General features: G+C 38.8%; 2 non-coding genes and 2 pseudogenes across 2 annotated transcripts; all 4 read right to left on the bottom strand.

Moving 5' to 3' along the window:
• Positions 1-2,923: 2,923 nt before the first annotated feature.
• Positions 2,924-3,010, bottom strand: LOC115750951. The gene has a single exon (XR_004016561.2). It is a non-coding gene; the product is annotated as a small nucleolar RNA R11/Z151 (small nucleolar RNA).
• A 206-nt stretch (positions 3,011-3,216) lies between these two features.
• LOC115750890 lies at positions 3,217-5,128 on the bottom strand (annotated as a pseudogene).
• Positions 5,129-6,697: 1,569 nt separating this feature from the next.
• LOC115750950 lies at positions 6,698-6,784 on the bottom strand. Its single transcript, XR_004016560.1, has one exon. It is a non-coding gene; the product is annotated as a small nucleolar RNA R11/Z151 (small nucleolar RNA).
• A 1,149-nt stretch (positions 6,785-7,933) lies between these two features.
• LOC115750843 lies at positions 7,934-9,693 on the bottom strand (annotated as a pseudogene).
• Between the last annotated feature and the right edge of the window lie 1,723 nt (positions 9,694-11,416).

The following is an 11,416-nucleotide window of genomic DNA, read 5'->3' as shown; positions in this document are numbered from 1 at the left end:
AGGAATTGAATACAAAATTTGATCTAAGCCTCTTTGCTGATCTAGGAGATCTTCTCTCTTCTTCCTCTCTCTATAAGAATCAGCTCTTATTTTCTTGATCCTGAATCATCAGTGTCCTCATTTTGCCATTTCATTACACGCAATGAAGCATACATCTTTCCATGGATGGAGGATCAAGGTAGAAATCCAGAAATGGCTCGCAATTCGCACTCTCACTTCACCTTAACCCGGTTCATCAATTGCCCACTCGCCTTCCTCACTCTCTTCTTCTACCACCAGAACTTCCCACACACATCTCACTTTGGTTTTACCCACCAATCCATCCCGTTTCCTCTCTCTACCAGCTCCGTTGCCATCGGACCCTCCATCACCGCACAATCTCATCCACCCGAGCCCAACTCTACTAATGCTGAGGAATACATCCACACCGAGGATCCAAAACCCAACGTGGAGAGCCTGAATGAGAGCTCTGCTGGAGCAGATGACGAGAGGGAGGACGCATGCAACGGCGAGGGATCTGGTTGCAGGAGGACAGACGCTTCCCGGGAAATCTCTAGGAGAGTGGTGGTCCTCGAGTGTGGTCAGGACGGAACATAAGTGTTGGGAAGACAATTGTTTGGGGAGAGGAAAATGAAGGGAAATGGAAAAGAGATTTGGAAATTGAGCTTTTTGCGTTTGAGTTGATGATCTGTTTCGCTTCCCACAAGATACGGAAGTGAAAGATAATCGGATTCATCGAACCCCAATTTGCCAGGGTATAATCTGTGCAGTATCCATTTTTAATGTCATTGGGGCAAGGCCAGATCGTGCTGCAGATGTAATGTCATGGCCTTGGTTCCAGGAATCATATAGAGAAGTAGGAATCATGTCGTGACCCGGTCAAAGCATGCTACTCTCCATTGGATTAATCCTTAGTTTAGTTTCTTGCATAACAGGCTTTGTGAAAATCGCCCAAAAGATCGTTGGTCCTAGTCTACCACGTTCAAGCAAGTTCTCTCCCAAGTAACTTAATTCCCGGAAAAAAATTGGCATTAACTTTGGGATGTTCATCAAATTTAGCTAGTTGACCGGTATTAGCTTCATTCACAACTTTTTCTGGCCGCCCTCTCGTCATATTTCCTTTTGTTTAGCGATAGAGTGGTGTCAAGACCTGCGTAAAAAGTCATTTCATCTCGTACAATTTAGATTTAATATCCATACAAAAGCTCATTGAATAGGCACATTTAAAAGGTTTTAGACTGAATTAGAAAAAGTGTGAAAGGTTCACGACATTTCTGACAATTTTTCCTCATAAGAATGGCGCATGCCATGTTACAGATGCCTTTTAAACGGTATCCCCACCACAGACATCTGCCATAATACCTTGCTATTGTAACTATACACCCACATTCTATTTTCGTTTATCCGATCAGTGTTAGCCATTTTCATAGAAAAATTTATGCAATAAGTACTCAAAAACTATCAAAAAGATCTTATGAAATTTAATATGAAATGTAGATAGTAACTCCAAAATAAAACTTTAAGTGCAGACCTGACAACGAGGGAGGCGATTTTTTCGTGAGAGAAAAGACTTTGGGTCGTGATAACAATGTTTCAGAATTCATGAGAGGACACCATGTCTAGATTTCATATTGATTTTGTTGACAGAACAATCAACCTATGCAATCGATTAAGAAAACCTCAAGATCGTTTATGAGTCCACAATAAGTATGTTTGATAAATACTTTGAGGCACTTATTAACCCGGCCCTTCGTAGCACATCTATATGGCTTCTCACAGAAGAAGAAAATTTGTTGCGATGAAAGAAGAGATTAGTTAGATTATACAATTTGTTCATTCCTTCTTCTTCTTTTTTCCAGTAGTCGTTTTGACGGATTGGATTATGGAAAGGCCAATAGCGAGTTGACTAATGATGCACTTAATTATGTAGAAAGGAGACAAGCTCCTTTGTGGCGAATGATGCACTTAATCTATGGAATGCAATATGCATGCTCAAGTTTAAGTGGACTTGTTTTGTTGCTTTGTGTCAGGTAAAGGATATTCAATAGAGAATGGCCAAAAAATGAACGTGATTTCATAAAAAAATTCTCAACTTTTAGGTCCAGTTTCAATTTTTTCGTTAAATTTCCTTTTGTCAGAAGAGAAATCACTAATTGTATCACCAGTCCCAAATTTGCTTCAAACTTATTTTTATCTAAAATAACTACCAACTTTAAAATCTAGTCTTAACTCTAGACCCACCGTCCAAAAATAGCCCTTAGTTGTTTGACATAGCATTTCTACATTGTGTAACTAGTCCACGTTAGCAAGGTGACACAAAAAATTACCTCCAAACAAAATCATCCTTTGATATGAAAATACGGAAAATTAGAAACGACTGACAACGATTTTGGACAGAGGGCCAACGAGACGGATTTGGGACTATACTTAAATTTGGTGATTTTTTTTTTTAGACAAAAGAAGAAGTTTGAGGGCAAATTTGAAACTGCACATAAAGTTTGGAGGTTTTTTTTTTTTTAAGAAGTAATGTTTAGAACATATCGAGACATCAATTTTTAGGGAATTAGGCTCGAGAAAATTTACTCTTTGACTAGCTGACATAACCCCTCTTTCTCTAACCAACTGATTCTCTCTCTTCCTCTCTCTATAACAAACTGAGTTGCTAACGAAGATTTACACTCTGATGTAACAAATTGATTCTCTCTCACTATAACCAATTGATTCTCTCTCTTTCCCTCTCTTTCTATATAACCAACTTGATCCTTTAAATTGACATAGACTGGCAATTCTTGTTCCGATTTTGAAGCTTATGATTAAACTTTTAATTTTTTTTTCCGGTTTTTCCTCTTTTATATTCCTAAGTAATACGGTTATTGAATAAATAAGGCATTCCCATGATCAAATCGAATATTCAAGAATATAATGGCTTCAATGTGTGTAACAATCGGATCACCGACAACGAATCTCACTGAAATCCGCTAAGATAATCTTGATTTATTGTCACAAGTCCATCTCGGTGGAGTTATCATGTTATTAGTTTCGGGTTTATCTTTTTAACCATATATGTATTCCGTCGGGAGCAGTATGGGCTGATGAGGCGTGGGGTCATATTAGAATGGGAACCCAAAGGAAACTCGGGTATTTATTGCTTGAATCATATTTGAGATCTATTTATATCCTCGAACAAATAAAAATTGAGAAAAAAATTGATAATTCCTACGGAAACATGGAATATGTTGAAGAAAAGCGAAAACACGAGTTGCGGAAATTGAATAGCCGGTTGCGGAAAGACGAGCAGTGAGATACACCAATCGTGTGAGCTCCCGTGTTAGAACAAGGTACATCAGCCACTACTAATTAGCACATGACCAGCTTAGTCACGCCTTGGATATGTTCTTCGATATCTCTCGATACTTATGGTTTAACTTGTCAGCTAATATCCTCTCTTTTTTAGAGGTGATTGATTTATGGCCTCACCGGTCAATAAAAACTAAGTTTTTAAGATCAAGACCTTTATTGGCGAAAAGTGTTCGGAGAGCGGTCAGATTGCTGGTTGGAGAAGGGATGTCGCTCAATGTTTCTGATGCCCTTGAAATTGCTCCATCTTTTCTCCCCGTAGGAACTCCCCAAAATGGACCTCCCTACAGTGCAATGCACATCAGACGAAGTTTTAATTCCCCATTGAATCTCGGTGCTTATTGGCTTCCAAATTTATACTCATTCCATCGTCGGCGGAGAAAATAGTTTTCACATATGGTGTTAAGGTCTAGACACGGTTGAACGATGTATATCTTCTTTTGTGGAAATAATAATTGTGTTGTTGTCCTTACAGTGGCCCAAAATTGCATCTCTCGCGACCAAAGGTATGATGTCCGCACAAGAGACGATTTCGGGGCATTCAGCTTCAAGAAGGCTCTTCGGTTGATCGATGAAGTCGAAGCCTCTCAAAGTGAAATTTGGAGGAGAATCTCTCTCCGCTTGGTTGCTTGAACTAGAGTTCAACAACACCGAAGCATCACAAGGTGATCAACAAGAGATGAGCTCAAATTTCTCAAAGCTCGCACGAGATTAAGAACATACTCATACTTTTGAAATGGTGACGTGCAATAACTGATTTCTCCAAACTTCTCAATTTAATTGTAGGATATTAACATGTGTGACAGGCCAAGGTTTTCGAAGAGCAAGCGATCGATCATCTAGTAGAGAAGAACCCTAAGACTTGTTGTGTCTTGGTGAATTAGAGTTTTCTGGTGTTCTCTAGAACTCTCTAGAATATTCTTAAGAGCTGGCGATACTATAATTGTCCATCTCTCTAAAAACCTCCTATTTATTGTCGGCGGTTAGGTAGATGGGAAGATGCTATCTGAGCCATCGAATCGAATATAGATTAACGGTTGTAATTCGAGGCCTTCTACTATATAAAGAGGTGTCCTCCTTATCATTTAATCATCCACCAAAAGAAATACAAAGAGCATTTCTCCTAGAGTCTCTCTCTAGAACTTCCTCTCTCTCTGGCTTGGCTTAGCTCGGGTGCTCCAACGAGACCATCATCTCTTGACACGACACATGAGACATGCATCAATACAAGATTACACGTGAGACATGCATCAATATGAGATTAGACATGCATCAATGCAAGATTAAAGGGAAGAGACAGAAACCAAACCCCGACAAAGCATTCATGAAAGTGCATCCTCAATAGAGCGGCAGCTAAAGAAGGAGCATTGTGGGTGTGATCTTCAACATATACTCTCACAATACTTTCAGCTTCTGGGAAACTCATTGAATAACCCATCTCAAGTTGAGCTTGAGTTGAGACAATAACAATCCTCAAATCCTTCTCCTTTAGCAAAAACTCACTAGATTAATCGTTGTTGACACCTAATTTTGGCAGTTCTATATTTTATTTTCTTCATAAAATAGAATATGTCAAATTAGTTAATTATGCATCTTGTCTTGTTTTATTGCAAAATGAATATATATATATATATATATATATATATATATATAATCGAATCAAATCGGGTCGACCCGAACCCACTTGCAGCCCAACTTTGCTCGACCCGATTTCCTTTTTCCCTTTGGTTCAGCCCACTTTTCCTTCACAAAGGCCAGCATACAAGTCCATTTTGGCCCAACCAGCCCAAGTCCACGCCCACAACTCTCTCTCTCTCTCCCCCGTTCCACGGCCACACATCACTTCACGTTTCATTCTATGTGATTAAAGAATGATGATATTAATTAGTGTAAATTCCAGGATTAAATCTCCAATATTCTCTTAGTTAAGCATGTTGCACCCAATCTGATGCGAAGCGGCACCACTTGGCCAAGCCCAACTCATACCAGCTATCCCTCCTTCTAAAACATTCTAAATGTAGTAGTGATATTATATAGGACGTCATTTGCCCGAAACCCACACAATTACTTGACGTATCATTTCATTTCCAAATTCACTTCGGCCTAGCATCTTATGTCATTCTAGTTTAAATAAATTCTAGTTTAAATAAATTCAAAGAAAAGGTTCGTGCCCTATAATGCATCCACGTCTTAGCCTTATTGGATAACTAGAAGCATCTGTTCCGCTAGCATTACCTATGCTTAGACCCTTTGTATGGAGCCTTTAATAAGAAAAAAACCCTAACATTTCCTTTGTTCCCACTCTTCACATGGGATTCTCTCCAAATATTTTCCTTGATTTTCAATAGAGAATGGCAAAAAAATTAACGTAAATCCCTAGAAAATTCTCATGCTTAGGTCCAGTTTCAATTCTATCTCTAAATTTCTTTTTGTCGGATTAGAAATCATTAATTTTAACTCTAGTCCTAAATATGTTCCAACTTATTTTCAGCTAAAACGACCACCAACTTTAAAACCTAGTCTTAACTCTGCTCCCTTGACCCTCCGTCCAAAAATTGCCATTAGTGGTTTGACGTAGCATTTCCACATTGGTAACTAGTCCACATTAGTAAGGTGGCGTAAAAATTTAACTCCACACGAACCGTCCTTTTATATGAAAATAAAGAAAATTAAAAATGACTAACGAGGATTTTGGACAGAAGACTAATGGGATGGATCTAGGACTATGGTTAAATTTGGTGATTTTATTTAGACCAAAGAAAAAATTTAGGGTAAATTTGAAATTGAACATAAAGTTTGTGATTTTTGTAAGAAAGTAATGTTAAGAACATATTGAGACAACAATTTTTAGGTAATTAGGCTCTAGAAAATTTACTCTTTGACCAGCTAGCTGACTTACCTTTCTCTCTAACCAACTGATTCACTCTCTTCCTCTCTCCCTCGGTATGTTGCTAACGAAGATTCAATCTCCGACCAGGTGATGCAACCCCTCGCTCTCTCTCTCTCTCTAACGAACTGATTCTCTCTCTTCCCCCCTCTCTATGTATAACTAACATAATCCTTTAATTGCGGCTAAAATATCTAAGGACAACAGCTTCGGAGTCCTCTTGACACAACCGCATATGAAACCTCCTCGGCTCACGGCCGTTCTGCATAGCCTGGCAATTCCTATTCCGATTTTGAAGCCTATGACTTCGGTGGTGCCATCTATTCCTCTCAAGGTGATAATTGAATTTTTTTAACTTTTTTCCCCGGTTTTTCCACTTTTATGTTCCAGGGTAATACGGTTATTGAATATATAAGGCATTTCCATGATCAAATCGAATATTCAAGCACATAAGGGCTTCAATGTGTGTAACAATCAAATCATTGACGACGAACCTTACTAAAATCCGCTAAGATAATCTTGATTTATTATCACAAGCCCATCTCGGTGGGGTTATCGTATTATTAGTTTTGGGTTTATCTTTTTAACCATATTATTCTTTTGGGAGCAGTATGAACCAATGAAACCCGAAAAAAAACTTGGGCATTTATTACGTGAACCATATTTGCAATTTATTTACGTACTCGAGCAAATAAAAATTGAGAAATTTGAAATTGTGCAATTGTGATTTCTATGGGCTTTCTTATAATTCGGATATGCTATTTTGGGGTCAACTTATTAGGAATAGGATTACATAGTTATGATTCGTTTAGCTTACATTAAAATCTAATTAACTTAAAAAAAATCATGACAAACACAAGCATAGAACAAATGACAGCTTTCTCTGCGTGGGGTTTGGGGTTTTTGTGTGCATTTTGGGTTGAGATGGGCCTGATTTGGTGAGAAACCGAGAACGAAGCCCATTTGCAGCTCGTTTGTTTCCTCTTCCCCTTGCACTCTAATGATAGGATTTACACGAGGACGGAGATTAAAGCCGCTTATATGAAGAGATTTAATTACACAGGGGTGACCATTTACGTATACCTTACTTTTGCAAATACCATTCACATGTTTCTAATCACAGCGTGTGAACTCCTTTTAGGATCTTGGTTAGGGTTCAAGCGGTGATCGGTGTTGGTTTTGAGTGTTTAGCATGAGTACGAAAATTTAAGATTTGGGGATGGGCATTTTGGAAAAGATAATGGAACAAATAGCAACACGAGAATAGTAGGTGTGAAGGTATAAAGCAGTTTCTAAAGGTGAAATTGAGGTACGTAAGTTGTCATTAGATACAATGTGAGGTATGTGGTTGGTATATTCCCTATTTATAGTCACATTCCTTTTTGTAAGCTCGATATCACCATGGTAGAAGTGCCCTTTTTGTGAGTTTCTTTCTTTGTTGTTCTTACCCAACCGTTATGGTTCCCTTCGTCCCGATCCGGCATACACATCAATCAAAGCCCAACTCATACCTTGCTCTAAACCCCTCCCCGAGACAACGAAAGAATCATAGCATGCCCCAAACGATAGATTATTACGAGTCATACTTGACATTCGGATGGATTTGGGAAATGGCCCATTCAATCATTTTTATTGTTTGTTTATTAGGGCCTCCTTCTTAGCTTCATCTCGAAGTAGAGCGGTTTCGTATCTTGTGAGACTCGTAACTTTTATTACTAAAAAATTTGATCACATTCTTCCAGTAACATGCAATATATATAAGAAAAGCGAAAACACAGACTATTCCCTTTAGTTTTTAGCTATTCACCATAGCACAATGCTTCCTTATCTCGCCCACCGACCCTGTTTTCGCGTTGATCCGGCCCATCTTCTCCATTGCCAAGGCAAATTGAGCATAGAAGTTGTCCAATGACCCTTGAAGGACTTGTGTGATGTATAGCTTGGTAGCGGGACTAGTGGTGAGAGCAGAATCCGATTGAAAGAGGCCTCTCCTCTTAAGCACAAGTCCGTAATAACCGAGGTCGAAGGTTTTGCGGCTGCCTGGGTCCATCTCCACGATGGTGTCGTCACTCGGCCCCCTGACTTCTTGGCTTTGAGATTCGTTGCGTACTCGCTATCCAGGGATGGGTCTTGATCCCATATGCCGGAGAAGTTGTATAGCCGGTTGCGGAAAGACGAGCAATGTGACACACCAATCGTGTGAGCTCCTATGTTACAACAAGTTGCATCAGCCACTACTAATTTAGTACATGACCAGCTTAGTAACGTATCGAACATGTATTTAGATATCTCTATGGTTTAACTCATCAATTAATATTCTCTCTTTTTAATAGGTGAGTAATTTATGGCCTCTGTGATAAAAAAAAAAATTATGGCCTCACCGATCAATAAAACTAAGTCTTTATGATCGAGTCCTTGATTGGCGAAAAGTGTTTGGAGAACGGTGAGATTGCTAGTTGGAGGAGGGATGTTGCTCAATGCTTCTGATGCCCTTGAAATCAATCCATCTCTTCTCCCCGTAGGAACTCTCCAAAATGGACCTCCCTATAGTTTAATGCACATCAGATACGCTTTTAATTCCCCATTCAATCGCAATGTCTTTTTAGCTTACAAATTTATGCTCATTCCATCATCATTTGGAGAGAACAGTTTTCACATACGGTGTTGAGGTCTAAAGACACTTGAACAATGGATATATGCTTTTGCAGAAGTAATAATTGTGTTGTTGTCCTTACGGTGGCCACAATTGCATCTATGGCGACCAAAGGTATGATGTCCGCACAAGAGACAACTCCGGGACATTCAGCTTCAAGGAGGCTCTTCACTCAATCAATGAAGTCGAAGCCTCTCACAGTGAAATTTGGAGGAGAATCTCTCTCTGCTTGGTTGCTTGAAGTAGAGTTCAAAAGCACCGAAGCATCACAACCCCGGTAGTGATCAACAAAAGTTGAGCTCAAATTTCTCAAAGCTAGCACAAGCTCGAAACTAAGAGAACACCCGTCGTTTCGAAATGGAGATTTGCAATGAATGATTCCTCCAAACGTCTCAAGCTTAATGTAAGATAGTAGCATGCATTCAAGGGAGACTAGAGACAAAGAGGAAGAAACCAAACCCCGACAAAGCAATCATGAAAGTGCATCCTCAGTAGAGCAACTGCTAAAGAAGGAGCATTGCGGATGAGATCTTCGATGAATTCTCTCACAATACTTTTGGGTCCTGGGCAGCTCTTAGCATAATAACCCATCTCAAGTTGAGCTTGAGTTGAGAAAACAAAAAACCCTAGAAAACCCAAAATAATCCCAATGCCAAAACCAAATAGTCTTCCCATTTTCTTCAATACAAATCCTTCTACTTTGGCAAAAACTCTCTAGATTAAATGCGTTTTATTCAGATTTAACCCTAAAAGTGCCGTGGTTTTGGGTTCTAGATGACTAATTGAAGAAGAAACCATGCATGGCCGTACATATTTATAGCGTTGGATGTGCCATTATTGTGTTGGGGCACGAGAGATAAGAACTATAATGATGCAAACGGTTTCATAATCAACCAACACATGCGATGAGTTGTCCACTGCTTTATGATTCTTTCGGTAATTTCAAGCAATTAAAACAATTGATTACTTGGCCCTCTAGAGTGATTGAGGCTGAATCAATAGCCGTGAAAGTAAGCGTCATTTCCTCAAGATTATTTTTTTCAAGGAAAAGAAATTTGTGACGGAGGAATCCAAATCTACCGAATCACTCATGTTATGATCTACCCTATGAATTGATTGAAACCCGAGATTCATACTAGAACCGGGAATTGTTATTGCGCAATCTGACACATTACATTGGCACCTAGCGTGAGGAAATAATAGACGTTTGGTAATCTCTCCACCGACCAAGTTGACCGAAAGTATCTCAACCTTTAACTACCAGAGCGCGCCATGATAGTAATATTAAGTCTTTGAATTTAAGTTCTTTTCGGGTAAATATCTAATGAGTTACTCGGTGCATTTTTAGTAACTACTATAGCAAATAGAATTCTATAAGAGGAGATTACATAAAAAATGTTTTCGTTTTGGGTTAAGGTTGGCTAGTGAGACGATGGGGGCCTGGCCTATAAATGGACCTTTATGAGCCCTTAAAATATTTTTTATACATACGGTTCAACAAAAATCGTAAAAAAAAAAAAGTCTTTGCTTATTCCTTTTTTTCTTTTTAGGATCGACGAATCAAGATTGGAAAATATATTCTAAGGATCTCCCCTTTTTCGGGGGATTATCTTGGCGGTCTATACTGGGACCATAATATCGGATTGGGGATCCTATTTGGTCAAATACCTAGCGACTAGGTAAATTAACTCTCGAGACTGCAAAAGTGGTTTTCTCTTTACCCAAAAGATTTACACCAATCGAAACTTTGCTTATTTCCTTTTTTGAGGATCGACGAGATTTCGAGTAAGTGTTTACATAATCTCCTTCTGTTCGAAGAAATGATTCATTGAGATAATGAATCTTCTTCACCACTTCACATGTCAATAACTAGAATGAAAAAATGGGAACGTCAACGCATCCAGAAATAAATGGGCACTGTACTAATTGAATCTAATCATCCATACATAATGTATTGCGATGCAAAGAGCTTTGCTTGGGGAAATAGAAGTCCCCGGAACTAGTCGGATGGAGTAGATAATTTATTAGGTTCATTAGTTTACCAAGGTATTTGATTTGCCAAATACATCAAACCAACTCTCATACAAGCTTTGGGGATACTCATTCCTATAGATTAGATCAAACTGAACGTTTCTCCGAAGTACCAAGAGCAAGCATGATAGGAAAACAAAATTTTTTCTGAAGAATTTGCTATGATATATTTGAACAATGCATAATATCATGGCTGTTAACTAACTAGTTGTAGGTTCGAATCCTAGTTAGGACCATGAAAAAAAAAAAAAGAGGGCTGGGAGGATCGGACTAATAACATATACAATACTTGAATTCTCGATATGGTATAAGCCTAATGTAGATTAACCTACAATATGACTTGAGAATGTTTCAATTTATGCTCCTACATATTATCCGACCCTCTTATCTCTTCCTTCTCCAAGCTTGGGTGAGATTCCGCGTGCCCCATGCTACTTGGGTCCAAGCATAAATCTTTTTCTGCTATTAAAACTAACTTCCAAATTGAA

This window comes from Rhodamnia argentea, chromosome 7 (genome assembly GCF_020921035.1).
Source record: "Rhodamnia argentea isolate NSW1041297 chromosome 7, ASM2092103v1, whole genome shotgun sequence".
Lineage (NCBI taxonomy): Eukaryota > Viridiplantae > Streptophyta > Magnoliopsida > Myrtales > Myrtaceae > Rhodamnia > Rhodamnia argentea.
The sequence above is the reverse complement of the archived record's forward strand: the minus strand, read 5'-3'. Positions and strand labels throughout refer to the sequence as shown.